Source organism: Xyrauchen texanus, chromosome 49 (genome assembly GCF_025860055.1).
Source record: "Xyrauchen texanus isolate HMW12.3.18 chromosome 49, RBS_HiC_50CHRs, whole genome shotgun sequence".
In the NCBI taxonomy this organism is placed as follows: Eukaryota; Metazoa; Chordata; class Actinopteri; order Cypriniformes; family Catostomidae; genus Xyrauchen; species Xyrauchen texanus.
Window position 1 is genome coordinate 18080707 of NC_068324.1, and position 17524 is coordinate 18098230.

The following is a 17524-nucleotide window of genomic DNA, read 5'->3' on the forward strand; positions in this document are numbered from 1 at the left end:
TTCAAATTGCAAATTGACTTCAGGGCTGAACAGCTGTAGGAAGACGAACCAGAATCATTCAGTTCCTTACGTGCTATACATAAAAGTTTCTCCAGGTTTCCCTGCACCCTCTATTCTGTCTTCTATTGGTCGATATACAGATAGTCCCATCCCAAACACATGCCATTAGTTGAGCCAGCGTTGCTGTGTTGGACTGGTTGAGATGCTCAAACAAACAACAATATTTTGATTATACCGCAGAGCCACATTTTTTACACTTTTCTGGAAATTAAGTTAGGAAAAGTAGCCAATTTTTTTACATTAAAAAGTTGCAAAATTATAGACATCATGATATGACTTGAATAGAGTTTTGCATGCCTGATGAAACTGCATCTTGACAGCATCAGTCGCCTTCAAGCAGCATTTCAATTGAATGAAGAGCTGCTTACTACCTTAATGGAGGTTCCCGCTAATGCAATTTCAAATAAAGACGTGTATCATTATTACAGCCACAAGCTTTGAAAGAGCTCTGATCTGAATCTGATTCCAGCCGCAATCCTGCCAGAGTACCAAACACAAATCACATTATACATTCAGCTTCCCATCAATCTCTCAGACTACCAGGCGCCGATGTCCTTGCTTAACCCCAGGTGTCTGTCTGACTCTATTTGCAATACACTATGGCCAAAATCTAGGGTAGATGACTTGTTGCCCCACTGCCTACTCAGTCAATGACTAAACAGTTGTCATGAAGCTATGAAGGCTCCTCCTTAAGCACAATGATTACATATACTACTTGAGACAATGGGGCGGTACTAGGATGTAATCTTTGGGGGAGGACGGGAGGGGGATTTTGATCTTTTTATTTTTTATAATTTTTAATTGCAACTGTTTATTTTTCATTGGACCAAGGGGTGCACTCTCTTTATAATTTTGCTTGGGTTGGTCCCCCTTGATCATGTTTCGGTGCTGGTTCAGGTGCCGGCAGAAGATTCAAGGGGTCCACTTGGAAAATCTTGGGGGTCTATGCCCCCGTAGCTCCCCCATATACTTGGCCATGGTATAAGGAATAAAGCAGTATTTTTAGGTTTCAGAGACCCTATATTGTTTAGTTGTGTTTGAATGGGGTGAAGTGCTGCTTTCCACTTTCACAGAGCTGCTGTTGGGATTCGAGTGCATTTGAGTGTGTTTATTATTGTTGCTTATTCACCCGTTTGTAATTAAATCCAAACAAGATGTGCAACTGGACATTCAAGATGTGTTTGATTCCAGGGGTGGACTGTGACTACAAAGTGGCCCTGGAGTTTCTGGTCAAGAGCGGCCCACAACACCCGACCTGCAACATATCACACCATAACACACCGGCTCAGTGATGCATAGACCATGTTTTTCCTTTTGAATTTTGACTCATCATGATCCTTTTTTTTTTTTTTTTGTAACCTGGGCCAAAAGAAACACAACACAATATTATCTTTATTTATTTATATTTGCGTATCATCAGACCAGCCCACATTGCCTGACAGCCTACCGGGAAAGCTCCCAATGCTCCCGATGGCCAGTCTGCCCCTGCATGGGCATGCGTTCAGGATGCTGAAGCGGCCCATTCACCTGTGAAGCGGCAAGGTGGACTAAATTTTCGCCTGAGCACTGCAGTGGAGCGGAGACACTTCTCATTGCCATGAAGATTCCACTGGCTGATTCGTGTATATCGATGGTGAAGGTTAGAAGGCTTCTAGATAAGAGATTATCACTGTCTTGAAGGAAGAAATTCTGAGGAAATTGTGTTTGAGCACCTGCTTTTATAACGGACAGCTTCAGGCCAAAACAGGTGGGGCTCAAACACCATAGCCAATATTAGAATATTGGCATTATTGTAGAGAGGTTTCAACCCGGTTGTGTAAGGCACTCCCCATATGGGTTAATCAACACAATGTCCAATGCACTGAGTCATAAGGGAACTAGGAAGTAGTCATGTCCACATAAACAACAATGAGCGTGATTAGGAGATTGAATTTTTGCTCTAAAATGACTGCAATTCCAGCTTCAGCAACTGAGTGCAGTGATTCAATTTTTGCTGAGAACACCGTTTTCAATAGCAAAACCTAGTTTAAACCTTAGTCAAAGAGATGGTGTAAAATGGTACTGTGAAATAAAATTACTACCATTATTGGTGCAAAAACAACCTTCACTTTACAATGGACCTCAGGAAAAAGTGTTGAAAACAACCCTTTAAGAATAATTGTGCAAAGTCTAAGAATACAGTATATCTTGTCAACAACGAGAAAAGGAAGAGGGATCAAAAAGAAAAGTGGAAAAGACATAGCAGGAAAAAGCAAGAGATAAATAGAAGCAAAAGAGACATTAAGTGTGATGGTGTAGAAGACTCTGGAGACGTCGCCCTGTTCTGAGGGTAATTGAGCTCTGTGTGGTGGCAGACTCAGCCCTGTCAGTCTCCTGAAGCCCCATTTGCTGCATTTAGTATGTTGTGTGCTGAATACTGATGCAGGGATAAAAACGACTTTACAGGGAACCACAATCACCAGCCAATCAGGTGTCACCACCCTCTCACCCCATCTGTCTGTCCTAGTGTCGCTCTCTAACTAATTTTTTCTTTGTCCAGATACGGATCATTTCTCTGAGTCTGAGATGTTGAGTTTTCTGCTGGTCTCATTTACATTTATGCATTTGGCAGATGCTTTTATCCAAAGCGACTTACAGAGCCCTTATTACAGGGACAATCCCCCCAGAGCAACCTGGAGTTAAGTGCCTTGCTCAAGGACACAATGGTGGTGACTGTGGGGATAGAACCAGCGACCTTCTGATTACCAGATTACCAGTTATGTGCTTTAGACCACTACACCACCACCACTCCAATCTCTATCTATCTATCTATCTATCTATCTATCTATCTATCTATCTATCTATCTATCTATCTATCTATCTGTGTCCACCATCCATCTTCATTTTTTCCACACTCACTCTCCCTCATCCTCTCTTTCTGAACACATAGCTGCAAGCACAGAGTGAATAATTCATTTGGAATTATCATAGTCCGTTTGGAGGATTAATATTTGCATGATTAGATTGGGCTTCTATGTTTAATATTTTAAATCTCAAAGGAATGTCTGGGAAAACTGTAAATAATTGCTCAGACATGCCAAAGTTTTATTAATTAAAAAAACAAAACATGTGTTTAATATTATGTGTTAGGGAAAAAATATCTCTCAATGCACAGCCTGAAATGTGTGAATCATATCAATTGCTTTGTTTCTGTCCTTTTGTTGCTCTCTGTTTTTGTTTTCCATTTGTGCCTGACTGGCTGGCAATTTTCACATGGTCAAGTGTTTGTGCAGTTGAAAAATTCACTACAACACCCTTGACACACTTTGGCTAGCCGTGTTGCCATAGCAATTCAAGTTAAAGGAATGATTAAAAAAATAGCATGAATTGTTTTGGTTAATTCACATTTTATTTTTGAAATGGGAGTAATTTCAAGAAAAAGAAAAAATCAATTTTGTTTCCCAAAGCAAATCTGGTATTGTTCTAAACTAATTGCATACTGTTATTGGACTCAGCATGGCTATTTGCTGCTGTATTGCTTTTTTTCCTCATGAGAGTGATGTGTCTATTGCTGATAATCAGCCTAATCTGAACATGATTGACACACACAAACAAACAGCCTTCAGCTGAATCCTTCGATCATATTGGTGCACCAACTTTATTAGATATCAGCAGGAATACTGTCTAGACTTGATACAACAACTGTAAGTTTAAACAGATATAATACTTATGTTCAACCCCTTATAGTGCAACCATTGTTTTTAGGCAAATTACAGAAACACTTGCATTTTTAATGCTAATGGATGTTTTATTTAAATGTTCTGTGAGGTCCATCTATTATGTAAGTCAAGGTTTCTGTCCCTAAGAATTAACATTTTAGTGCAGTTTTGTTTAAGGTACCTTAAAAATGATATTCCAATTGACTTTTACATGACCTTTTTCTTCTGTACTTGTTAAATGAGAAATAATATAGTTGAGTTTTTGTTTTTTAAACACACACACACACACACACATATATATATATATATATATATATCATATCATATATATCATATACTGTATGTATTATATGAGTTATTTAATTGATATATAAATATATGGTAGAATTGATTTGCCACATGTTCATATTAACCTGTTATTACAGTTTAATTTCTATATGATTGGGGTAGACCAGGTAGGGAACTTTGTATTGTGAAGATTAGAGTGTAACTACGTAGTACATCGAACTCTTACTTGAAATTATCCAGAAAATGTTTTTTTCCATGATACAGTATGTCCAGTTTATAGAAAGCTGTTACCCTAACATGAATGTGTTGTTGTCAGATGATTGTCCAATGATTTGTGGTGATGCTTAATGAATATTAATAAGGCATAACCTTTGGCATGGGGAGAGGAACATAATGTATTTGGAAGCGCACATCTTGCTGTGCAACAGCCTCATTCAGAATAAGGAACAAGCACCTCACAGCATGAGCTCAAGTCATTAGCAATCACTGCTCATTTATCTCCTGCTATAGACTAGACCAGTGTACCAGAGTCTTTCGAATCAGTTATATTGATTTAACATGGCTTGTCATGAAACAGGGTAGTGCTCATTTTAGTCACAATGGCTGAAAGCTAGAAAAGCTAGAAAAGTGTGTAATTTTTTTAAATGTTACAATATTTTATACCATCCCAGTGGCATACCAAGAATCTTTTTCTCTCCCTGCTAGCCTTGAAACAGATGACAAATTATATTAAATTATAACTTTGAATGCACCATGTATTTGTAAAACTTTATACACATGGATATTGTGCTGTGTGTCAGTCTAGCAGTTATAAAAGTTGCTAGGCAGGATTTGTGTTGTGGTAACCCAGAATCAGGTTGCTAACAGTGCAAGAGCTCTCACGTTGTTTGGCACATGCACTTATCTATTGTTATATATCCTAATAAGAGCTCAATACTTTTCAGCCCAATGCAGAAATCACAGAATGAACATGCAAGCGTACAGGTAACCTGTTAACAGATAACTGCTGGTCTAATGTCCTTTCTGACTGATCTTAGAACAGTTGTTGGTCTTCTCTTCTGATGGATTCTGCTTGAATTGAGAAGAAACGGTGGTCATGTTTGGTGAAATGAAACATACTGTAGAGGAGTGTTTGTTTGAATGGGATGGGTTGTTGGTAGTTAAAGTCAGGTCTTGGAATTCTGTCCTATTTGCAATAGATTGAAGAAAGAGTTTTGTCCATAGTAACCACGCAGGACTGTGTTTGGCGATCAAATAAAGACCAGTGATTCTTGCCATGAAACTCTGCGACTGAAGCTGAACCTTGTTCAATCACAATTTGGATTTGTTGTGCACATGTACTGCAGCATATTACTATATATTTTATTTAAAAAATGAAGACGTATTACAGGCCAGTGACACACTCTGTAAGTACTGGCACATTTAACATTAAAACTCAATGTGTATTTTCCGGGCTTCAAGAGAAAAAACAAAAGCTTTATTTTTGCTTAATTGTAACTTAATGTTTAATTTTACATTCTCAGCTTAATGTACTGCAACATAGATGTAACAGATACATTATTTAATGTATTATACATTATACAATACAGTTTGTTAGTTAAAATGGCCTGACATCCAGTTATTTCTACTGCATTGTGTTAGGATTACACTATTAAATATACTATATGATCTCTTTGTTTTTCCCACAGATGGAAAGGGATTCCTATGATTTTCCATCACGTGATGCACTCTCCAAGATTCTCCCAGAGTATCTTCACCTCTTCAAAAAGCCAAAAACCAAAACAGAACCTTCAGCACAGAAAAAGTCAAACTCTCAGCTCAACCGAACATTTGATGTGTACTCACCACACAGAAGGTACTGTAAAAGTGTTTTACATGAGGGTTACCTACAAATATGGGGGCGGTGTGGCTCAAGTGGCAGAGCAGGTTGTCCACTAATCGCAGGGTTGGTGGTTCGATTCCCGGCTCACATGACTCCACATGACAAAGTGTACTTGGGCAAGACACTGAACCCCAAGTTGCTTCCAATGGCAGGCTAGCACCTTGCATGGCAGCTCTGCTGTCATTGGTGTGTGAATAGGTTAATGAGACACAGTGTAAAGCTATTTGAATACCACTAAGGTTAAAAGGCGCTATATAATTGCAGACCATATACCACTAATATCAATTACAGTTCAGTGATATTTTAGACTTTTTGCTCTGTTGGATCATTTGCTGTAAATGTCTCCTTTTCAGTCCCCCTATACCTGATTTAGAAGGGGAAAGACCCTCACAAAGCTGAAGTCTCTGAACAGCAAACTAAAGTGAGTATATACAGTATGCTCCTCCTCATGCTTCAAGTCAAGTCAAGTCAAGTTTATTTGTATAGCGTTTTTCACAACAGGCGTTGTTTCAAAATAGCTGTACAAGAAATGATGCTATAACAGAAAATGATTGAATATAATACCAATATTAGTTATTTAGAACTATTTAGTTTAGAACTATTAGTGGTTAAAATCAGTAAACAAAGTAAGTGTTGTGGGTCAGTGGTAAAACAAAATGTTTTGTGTGAACTATAAGTTGTAGTTATTAAATCCGTGAAGTCATCCAAAATTAACTGAGGAAATACACGTTGATGCATTGTCCTTTAATTTTTGCCAATGAAGGCTTTTGTTAGTGGTTAATACATTTTCTGGTAGATCATTTATTTGTTTGTTTTTTAAGAGAGTGTTGTCTCTCATTTGACCATGTTTATATAGATATCATTCAGTGAGGAGCATCGCAGTCTGGCTGGAAGCTTATGGAAGGTAATTTTGGGGAACTCCATCCTGAGCCCATGCTTCAGAGAGTGGCTAATGAAGAATCCCATGTCTTTGAGTTTGCATCAGTTCATCCTCTGTGAAGTCTGTATCAGTAGACTGAAGTGAAGTCTGGCTGGTACATGCTGCAGTTGGTCATCATCACTCAGCTACACTAGGCAGGACTGGAGAAGGATCTGGCAGGCTCTGGTAACCTCGGTATATAATCCAGAGGTTTAGACAGGGGAAAAAATGCAATAAAATGTGTGTAGATACCATTCACATTAAAGCAGGTTTAAAGAATAAGAGAAGTGTTTTCGGCTCCAGCAGACCTAACTAAAGCAGCATAACTATGAATTTAGGGATAAATTAGCCCAATTTCATATTAAATTTTATATTCGTTTTTAAAATTATGTTAACTACAAACAAAGATTCGAATGGTACACAGTACTTAAGTGACCTTCTACCACGCTATATTCCATCACATTCATTATGATTGCAAAATGCTGGTCTGTCAATAGTTCCTAGAATATCAAAATCCACAAGAGGAGGTAGATCCGTTTCCTATTTGTCTCCAAACTATGGAATAGTCTCAGTTTAATTCTAGACTAAAGACTCAAATATTTAGCAAGGAATACACCTAATTTATCCATCAACTCACAATTAGGCTAATTTAGTTAGGTCTGCCGGAACCAGAAACATTTCTCAGAAACATTTCTCACAATCTATAACTCTCCAATAAATTGAATGGCATCTACACTAATATTATTCTATTTGTTTTCTTGTCTCAACCTCAGGATTCATATACCGAGGTTACCAGAGCCAGCAAGATCCAGCTCCATTCCTGCTTGGTGTCGGACTACACTGCTATGTGTCACTGAGTGATGACGACAAACTACAGCCGGTGCTAGCCAGACATCACTTTAGTCTTTTACGATGGACTTCAGAGGATGAACTGATGCTAACTCCAACTGTAAGACATCATATACTTCATATGACACTGCATGAACCTTGGACTCAGGATAGACCTCACCAAAATTACCTGCCGGTTGAACTGTGATGCACCTCACTGATCTCTGCCTGCATCACCATGGTCTAATGATGGACCACACTTTTAAAATGGAATACATAGACTATCAATTAATTGCCAACAAAAAGCCTTCATAAGCCAACTAACAAAGGACAATTGCATCTATGTGAACTTCTAAAGACATTAGTCATTAAGCTTACAGTTCATACAAAATCTTTGTTTAAACACTGGCCCTTAACACTTATTTAGTTAACTAATTTTAAACCATGACTTGCACTGCACACAAATAACTAATACTGGCATTATATTCATGCTGTTCAGCCAGAGGGTAACTGGCCCCCACAGTGAGCCTGGTTTCTCCCAAAGTTATTTTTCTCCATTACAAACATCTTATGGAGTTTTGTGTTCCTTGCCACAGTCGCCTTCGGCTTGCTCACTGGGGTTCTAAATACAAGTATTATTTAACAATGTAATAATTTATTTTTATACACAATTTACAATTACAATATGATGGCTCTAAGACATTATATAAATTAAACTTTAATTTTCTGTTAAAGCATAATTTTCTGTAAAGCTGCTTTGAAATGATGTGTGTTGTGAAAAGGACAATACAAATAAAAATGACTTGACTTGAATAGATGAGTCTTTAGTCTAGACTTAAAGGGGTCATATAATGCCATTTTTGTACAAGTTAATATGAATCTTTAGGGTCTAAATGAAAACTTTGTAATATACTTTTATTAAAAATTCTCATTAGTATTTTAAGAAAACACTAATTTTACCTGCTCAAAAACAGCTCTGTTTTCAGCACGCCCGTTTCAGTGCATATGACTTTAAATGATAATGAGCTTTGGTCACCCGCCTCTCCGTTGTCTATACGAAAGCAAAAATAAGTGATCAGATAACATCAATTAGAGTATTAATAGTCTTAAATCATATGCATTTGCAAGATGTAAACAGTATTTTGCCAGTATTGTGTTACCATTCATCTTCATGCAGTTATAACAGTAACATACAAGTAAACCAGGTGTAACTTAGTGTTACCATGTTAACTGTAACACCTGCGTACACAGTTTTTAATAACACAATAACCATAACACGTTGTTCATTATAAACGTGGGATTATGAATTATATTGAGAACGTCGTAACGTAATGGAAAACATGCCGTAATGTACCCTGAGTGTAATCATTAGCCACATTCATTGTGAAGCGTGCAAGCGATTTGCAAAGATTAATATAAAGGTTAATAAAACGTTACACTTACTTCTTCTGGAGGTGCAGAAGGAATATAAATAGTTGGTACCGAATCTTTTTTCAGCAGCAGCTTCTTAGCAAAACCAGCTTTATACTGACCCTCGTTTATAAAGCCGTCTGGTGAAAAATGATTCGCGCAAACATTAACGCAATGACGTTGCTCGTGGGGAATATTCCCATCGTAAACAAAACTCAGCCACTGCGTCTTCAGCGGTTCAGATTTAGGAACATCAAAATGACTGCTGTGTTCGTTATTACACCGAAGAACAGAACACCACAATCGCTTAGGCGCCATTGTGCTCCAGTGTATCAACAATGATGACGGACTATGATTGACAGCTCGCTCTCGAGCGAGGGCGGGTCTGTGTTGAAACACTGCTGTCAATCAACAATCCTGGGAGGGGCGTCCGACCGTGTGACGTCACACGGTCGAACGGCTCGATTTGAGGCAGGGGAAAATATATAAGGAGATTAAAACAAAAACACTGGATGGATTTTTATCATAATAGTATGGCTGTGTACAGGCACAGCCAACACACATTTCAGTACAATCAACTTGAAAAAGTGCATGTACCATTATATGACCCCTTTAAACTGAGAGAGTGTGTCTGAGTTCCCAAAACTGCTAGGAAGACTATTCCAGTTTAGGAGCCAAATATGAAAATGATCTCCCTCCTTTTGTGGATTTTGATATTTTTTATATATATGGATTATTATATTCTGAGGTGGAAGAATGCAGTTCTACAAATAATGGAAATTTGTTTCTCAAAGTTTAGATTGCTATCAAATATAACACCTACATTTTTTCTGTAGAAATTGATGTTACAGTACATCCATCAAGAGTCAGGTTATTTTTGGAGGTTTTTGTTCCAATAATTAGTACTTCTATTTTATTGGAATTGAGTAGAAGGAAATTTCTAGCCATCCACTCTTTAATGTCATTTATACACTCTGCTAATTTGGAAGATTTTGTAATTTCATTGGGTTTCAAAGAAATAAAAATTTGGGTATAACAGTGAAAACTAATTCACCCAGGGGGAGCATATATAGGGAGAAAAACAGAGGCCCTAAAACTGATTCCTGAGGCACTCCATACTTAACTTTTATTTGATCTGTCAGTTCCTTACTTACTTACACTGACAAAGTGGTAGAGGTTGGAGAGATAGGACCTAAACCAAGATAAGGCCTGTCCAAAAATGCCAACATAATTCTAAATCCTACCCAAGAGAATGTCTTGTCCTATGGTGTCCAAGGCAGTACTAATATCTAAGAGCATTAGTAGAGAAATGCAGCCATGATCAGATGATAAGAGCAAGTAATTTGTAACTCTGCAAGTGCGGTATCTGTACTATAATGGGGCCTAAATCATGACTGAAATACTTCATATATACAAATTCTCTCTAAAAATGAACATAGTTGGGAGAACACTACCTTTTCTAGTATTTTCGACATAAATGGGACATTTGAAATCAGTCTATAATTAGGCAATTCGACTGGTGGTTTCTTGATAAGCGGTTTGATAACTGCCAGTTTACAGTTTCTTGGGACATGACCTAAGGATAATGAGGAGATAATATTATTACAGGTTTTTCAATCGATTTGGTACATTTACTGAAACAAACTTACAATTGTCAAAACACTAAGTACAATCCTCACCTCACGTGGTACATTCAGCACACCACTCTATGTGACCTGCAAAAGGTGATTACTCAATCAAAAGAATTAACTCACGTTTCAAATGTAAATAAATCCATCAATTAATAAATCATTGTCATCAAAACAAAAGGTTCCTTTATCATTGCTTAGACCAAGACAGTCAAAATGCAAAGACATCTTCAATGACTGTCAAAATGACAGTGTACTCTGAAAGTGTGATGGTTACCCACTATGTAATATTGTCCAATTGCTAACATTGTACATGTAGCAGCTGAATAGTACTGATGGCAAAAAGTCATGGCACACACTATACTTTCAACAAAACATTTACTCAAACATTTCTCATCATTGTATGTACATACTTTACAACCAACCGAAAATACGCAAAGAGAGCTTGTACAGAATAAAATATATAGAACAAAAAAATTCAGGAACTATAGTATGTTCAAGACAAAAGAAAATATTCTCATTAAAAAGTTAATCAACCTCACAGGTCTTCCAATCTCTCCTCCTGTCTGGCCACAACATTTCATCTACATCACACTTGATATTCTCCCTTGCAATGCAACGAGGGAAAAATCTTTTGGCATGATGCAGCTACCCCCTACAACAATCTGCTGTGATATCCTCACAACCAGCATCCATTGCACCCAGTAAGGACAACTGGTCATGAGGAGGGTGATCATAGACCTTCCATCTCCATGCATGAACTCCTCAATGGGATTTATGAATGGGGAGTATGTTGGGAGAAACTCCATCAAACATCGTGGGTGGGTAACAAAACATTCCCTGACTGTATTTGAATGATGGAAACTTACGTTGTTCCAAACATTAACATACGTTGGCAAGTCATTTCTAACCAACCCCCTCTCATTCTCAGGAATGAGATCCCTGTAAAGAGTTTACAGGAAATTGAGGAGATGTTGTGTGTTATAGGGCCCAATGATGAAAATGGGGCTGAGTACACCATTCCCACATATGGCAGCACACATTGTAATGTTGTAATTGTACTAGGAAAATGAATTGCTCCCCATCTAGCCTAAGACTATCCATCTGACAACTATTACAACAATACCACATAATGACCTAATATTCATATAGTTTTACAAAGGTCAGTCCGAGTCTTTAGCCTCATCCCTGGGTCGCCTGTCTCAGAGCTGCTTCGAAGCCCATCCAGGGTTCTTGGCGGCTGGCTGACGAGCAGGTGGTGCCACTTTCCTGCGGGAGGATCTTCTTCTCAGAGACCGGCGTACATGCTCCGATGGTGGGGAAGCCGGGGCTGACATCGCAGGAGGAAGGCCTTGGCTAGAGGCAGATGGGGCATGGGACTTCAGAGGCCAGTAGGTGGCCGAGACGTGCCATGGCAGAATGTGTTTAATGGCCTCTGTCTACTTTTTCACTATCGAGAACTGATGGGCGAATCCTCGACGGCGTTGCGGCCCCCCTTGGGAGATGGGCGCATCGAGAAAGCGGACCTTCTTTGCGTCACGCATCTCCGCAAGGTTGAGCCACAGGTGTCACTCTTGGACCAACAAGGTGGACATCGTCCGGCCCAGGGTGCGTGCCGTGACAATGTTACAATAACAGATTGTAATCAGCATATATCATGGCTGCGTATAGCGTGTTAGTGCATTAGCATTAGTGTCTTGAGTTCTCAGTCACTGAAACAAAGATGCAATGGAAAGACCACATTGGTTTTTCTTTTTTCATCACAGAATCATTGCATTGCACCCCACAGACAGCGAAAAAGAGAGAGAAACCCATATGTGTTTTAATAATGTGATTGTTTGGAGCAACAGTGCCGAATATATGGGGGCCATTCTTGTGCAGTCTAAGGGGACCAATCTCTCTTTCTCACTCCTCATTCACTCTTTCATTGGGTTCAGATGATTCCTCTCTATCTCCCCCTCAACGGGCCCCACATCTCATCACCGATCATCATTCTCACCTTGCATGTGTGCCCTTTCAATTAAGTGCTCAATTTCTTTCAGATAACCCAAGGGAGCCACACACACACTGGCCCAAATTGGAATCGCCTAATAGGTCCCACTGCCTTCCCTCCCGTTTTTGCACACCCAACCCCCCACCAACTCTCAGATGAACCCCCCCTTACACAGTAATTCTGAATGATTGCACACAAAAGAGTAGAAAGTCTCACTCGCATGTTACGTGACATCTGACATACAACTAACACAATAGCACAAAAGGATGCTTGAAACATCCTACAACGCCCCTGGTGTGTTCTCTATTTAGCACATCAAAGCTATAGAACAACACATTCAAAATAAAGACAGTGAGACTAGCGATGTACCAGTGTATTGGCCGATTATCAGTATTGGCCAGTTAAAGAAATTAGTATGTGCACTAATGGACATTGTCCGATTGTTTAAATACAAACAATGGTCAGGGCCTACATTTAGACAACGAATTTAGGATTGAAATTTCTTTTGAACTTGTTTAGTTAGTTATCAGTTATTTGAAAAAGTTCAAATTAAAAAAGTAACAAAAATTAAAATGTTTCTCTTCAGATTTGTATTTTTAGCATAGCTCTAGTACTTGTTAAGAAAAAAGATACTCAATCTTTGGTCAACTGACCCAAATTAATATTTTCCAGATAATATTTTAATAATTTGCTTTGGCTTTAGCATGATGACAGTATAAAAGTCCATTATTTAAGTTTGGAAACATTGTCTTTATAATATCATGCTAAAAAAGCACATTTCACTTGGCAGATGTCACCTTGTATCCCTGTATTCATCCTCTGTGTACTCCGATCTGACTCAGATCTCCCTGAGGCTACAGTCTTGTATTGATTACATTGCCCTGAAGTGAAGCCATTACAGACAGATTCCCCAGTCTTCTTAACCCAACCATACTTCTTAACCTGACAGTATATATCTATTTCCCTCTGAAATTGTTGTCAGAGTAAAATGAATGTTTATTAAGTAGACAGTCCGTCTCAGACAAATGCTGCATGAAAACAAGCTGCTGTTAATCCTCTTTACTGAGCAGACACCCCGACCGAATACGTGACTTTGATGCGCCCTAGTGGCAGCAAAGTTCAACTGCCATTCCTGTAGCGTTAATAATATCATTGGTGGTGCTTCCAACCAAGGCACACATCGCAAGTATTAACCCTGAGTATTACACTTAACAGATTAAAAATGCATATTTTTTGCAGGATTTGTTGCATTTACAAGTATTTTCTTACGCATTTTTAGGAGTTGGAAAACTACCGGACAGCCATGCATAAAATGGCCGATGACATCATCGCGCTGCGCTCTCAGTTGAGCGGCCTTGAGTCTGAGAATAGTCAGCTGCAGCGGGACCTCTCCCTGCATCAGGACCTGGGCCACACTCAGCTAGATGACACCGACATTGACGTGATTACCAAGACGGAGACTGCTGACCTGATCGGTATTCCTACCACTAATCTAATTCAAGCATGTAAAGAGTAGTCTGGTATTCTTCATGGCTGTGCACTTTACCACTTAAAGGGATAGTTCACTCAAAAATGAAAATTCTCTCATCATATTACTCACCCTCATGCAATCCCAGATGTGTATGACTTTCTTCTGCAGACCACAAACAAAGATTTTTAGAAGAATATTTCAGCTCTGTTGGTCCACAATGCAAGCGAATGGTGACCAGAGCTCAGAAGGTCCAAAAAGGAAATAAAGTCAGAATAAAAGTAATCCATTAGACTCCTGGGTCAAATCCTTGTCTTCAGAAGCAATGTGATAGGTGAGGGTGAGAAACAGATCGATATTTTAGTCCTTTTTTTACTATAAATTTCTCCCTTTGACCTGCCCCTAGAAGTAGGTGGCTGAATGTGAAAGTCGAAAGTGTAGATTAACAATTAAAAAAGGGCTTGAATATTGATCTGTTTATCACCCATACCTTTAATATAGCTTCAGATGACATGAATTAAACCACTGGAGTCATATGGATTACTTTTATGCAAACGTTTTGACCTTCAAAGTTCTGGCCACCATTCACTTTCATTGTATCAACCTACAGTTCAAGTTTGTTTTATTGTCATGTGTGCGGGGTAACAAGTAAACTACAACTCTTTGTACAACTCTACAATTCTGTGTTTGTCCCCCCAATTCTCAGCAGAAATGAATAAGTACAAAAACTATAAATAACACAAAAATATCAGCAGAAATATATATAATATACTATATGTACATTCTGTGTGGTGCAACTTCATCAATGTAACGCACGGAGTCCCAGTTTTATGCGAAGGATGTTGTATCTGTGTAGTGTAAATGTTCATGTTTTTGGTGTGCCAAACCAGAGCTGAGAAATTCTTCTAAAAAAATTCATTTGTGTTCTCCAGAAAAAAGAAAGTCTCAGTTGGCAACCCTATTACTGTCAAAAGAGCCCTCTCACAATTCTCTTATGATTCTCTATGTCTCAGGTCCCTCATTCAATTTAAGTCTATCGGATAAATAAATTCAGTCACTTGGAAAGGTAATAGTACATCTCTTCTCAACAAGCCATGATTTGGCATTCGGGTGTGTTATCATTCATGATAAAGTGTGTTGAAAAAACCCTAACAGTTAGTGTAAGCAATCGTTAGCTTAATTAGCAACTTAGAAAGTGCTACTAAATATCATACTGGTATTATGGTGAGACCAATGATGCACACACATGCCAAAGAGAGTTTAGGACACCAGACGAAACCCAAAGTTTTGCTCATTTTAGCAATACTCTGTTAGAGTATCGCATTACAGATTGAAGTTAAAAGTTCTCATTCGCTCTTTGCTAATCCTCACAGGTGTCATGTCCTCACAGAGCTGTGCTGAGGATTGATAAAACCTCTCATTTAGCTAAGGGAATCAGATAAGCACTCACTCCCTTATCTGCTGAAGGACAGTGTGTGTCCCTCACACACACATACACACAGACGCAAGGCTCTGCTTAAAGGACACATCTAAAACCTTTGAGGCCTTCAAAGCTAATGTTGACTTTAATTTCCTCTGCATAGCGAATGCATGCTTCTTTTTCAGGAGTTTAGATAAAAGTATGTGTTCTCCAAATATATATATCCACAGTGTCATGGTCACAGCATTTGTTGATGTTTCTGCAGTCAGCTATCAGTTTAGCTCAGACTACTTTTAATCCTCCAGGATTTTAATTGGATTTTTAAACTGCATTGAACTCTATTAAAATGCTATACTGTACTTTACTATATTATACTGTAGTGCACTATACTCTACTATTATACTAAACTATACTGTACTATACATTACCATACTGTAAGCCTGTTTATCGGTCCAATGGCGGTCTCCAATAATACGGGTGAAGGTCGCTGTACGTTACTGTCTTTCCTTTTACGCAACACAACAAGATTAAATGAAATACATTTTCTCTTATGTATTATCTCGTTATTTCATCTGACTCCATAAATGAAAAAGGTTTTAATGATATCTGAGCATCATTAAAAGTGAGCGAATGTTTGATTATTCTTTTAACTCTTTAATTATACTTTACCCGTTCAGATTAGGAATCTATGTCGCTTTGAGGTCCTCGCGTGTTTTTCTCTACACCGCGGGTCTCACGATCACAAGCGGCCAGTATTGGATCATCAAACAGAGGTAATTGCTATATAACTAAGATCGGTCACATTCACGTTTACACAATCAAAGGTACTTAAGTATAGCCCCCATGGAATTGCATACACTTGAATTTAACTTAACGTTTTCTTCGGTAGAGGTTACGGCCACGTTTACAGATGTAAGTTGACCAACATAACTTCTCCTGTAATAGCTTTGGATTGGCCATGCGTGGTTTCCCGCATACACTTATCTGGAGAAACATCAAATTAAAACGGAGGTAAGACACACCCGAATTTAGATTGGTCAAGCAGCGTTTGCTGTTCTAAATGGAAATTCCCTTTTTGTCTTTGCAAACCAAGTACACTTGAATTGATGCCAAATATTAGTTGTCACTAGTCTGACGCAGACTTGCGGTAGCATACAAATCGTTTAATCTGCTTGGGAAAAAAATTTCAGAGTCAATCAGAATAAAAATCAAATGTTTACAATTTATTGACCTGGTAAATATAACAATAATTCAAAATCTAATTAATTTCAGAGTGAAATTATCAGTCAATCAAATATAATAACAACAATTCAGAAATTGAGGAATTTATAGAAACATTTACCTGGCAACGAAAAGTACACACAGCGATCGTGTGGGAAGTCTACCTACAGACTCCCTGAGCTCTGGGCCAGTTTTACAAACCTGGGAATAAGAACACTGTACCAGACGCATTGAGACATTTTAAATGATACCAAACATGTTACACTAGTTACATTATTTGTATACATCAGATATAGACTTTTGTCTTTAGGTGATTTTGAGCTGTATGGGAATGGATGAGGAGGAGAGAATAGGACAGATGTGGAAGGGCAACAATGAGGTGTGAATTGGCAATCTTCGCTCAGTGGGGTGTGGTGCCTCAGGAAGAGTTGCTAATTGTGAGAAAGTTATATGTTGAGTTTCTCAAAGATCATACATTTGCTCTTTGCCTTTGAATGCAAAAACATTGGCACCCCGTCTTACAATACCATGTGATGATAAAATGCACTTTACTATGCAGTGCTCTATACTATCCTATGCTATGCTATGCTGTGCAATGTTATGCTATGCTTTGTTATGCTATACCACAATCAAATCAAATTAACTATACTAGACAGTGCTCTATACTATACTACAGTATACCATACCATAATAAAATGAACTTTACTAT

At 38.4% G+C, this 17524-nt stretch overlaps 1 pseudogene; it reads left to right on the forward strand.

The window, feature by feature from the left end:
* The window catches only part of LOC127640291 (uncharacterized), a 49378-nt pseudogene extending 35156 nt beyond the window's left edge, over positions 1-14222 (forward strand).
* Positions 14223-17524: the final 3302 nt, after the last annotated feature.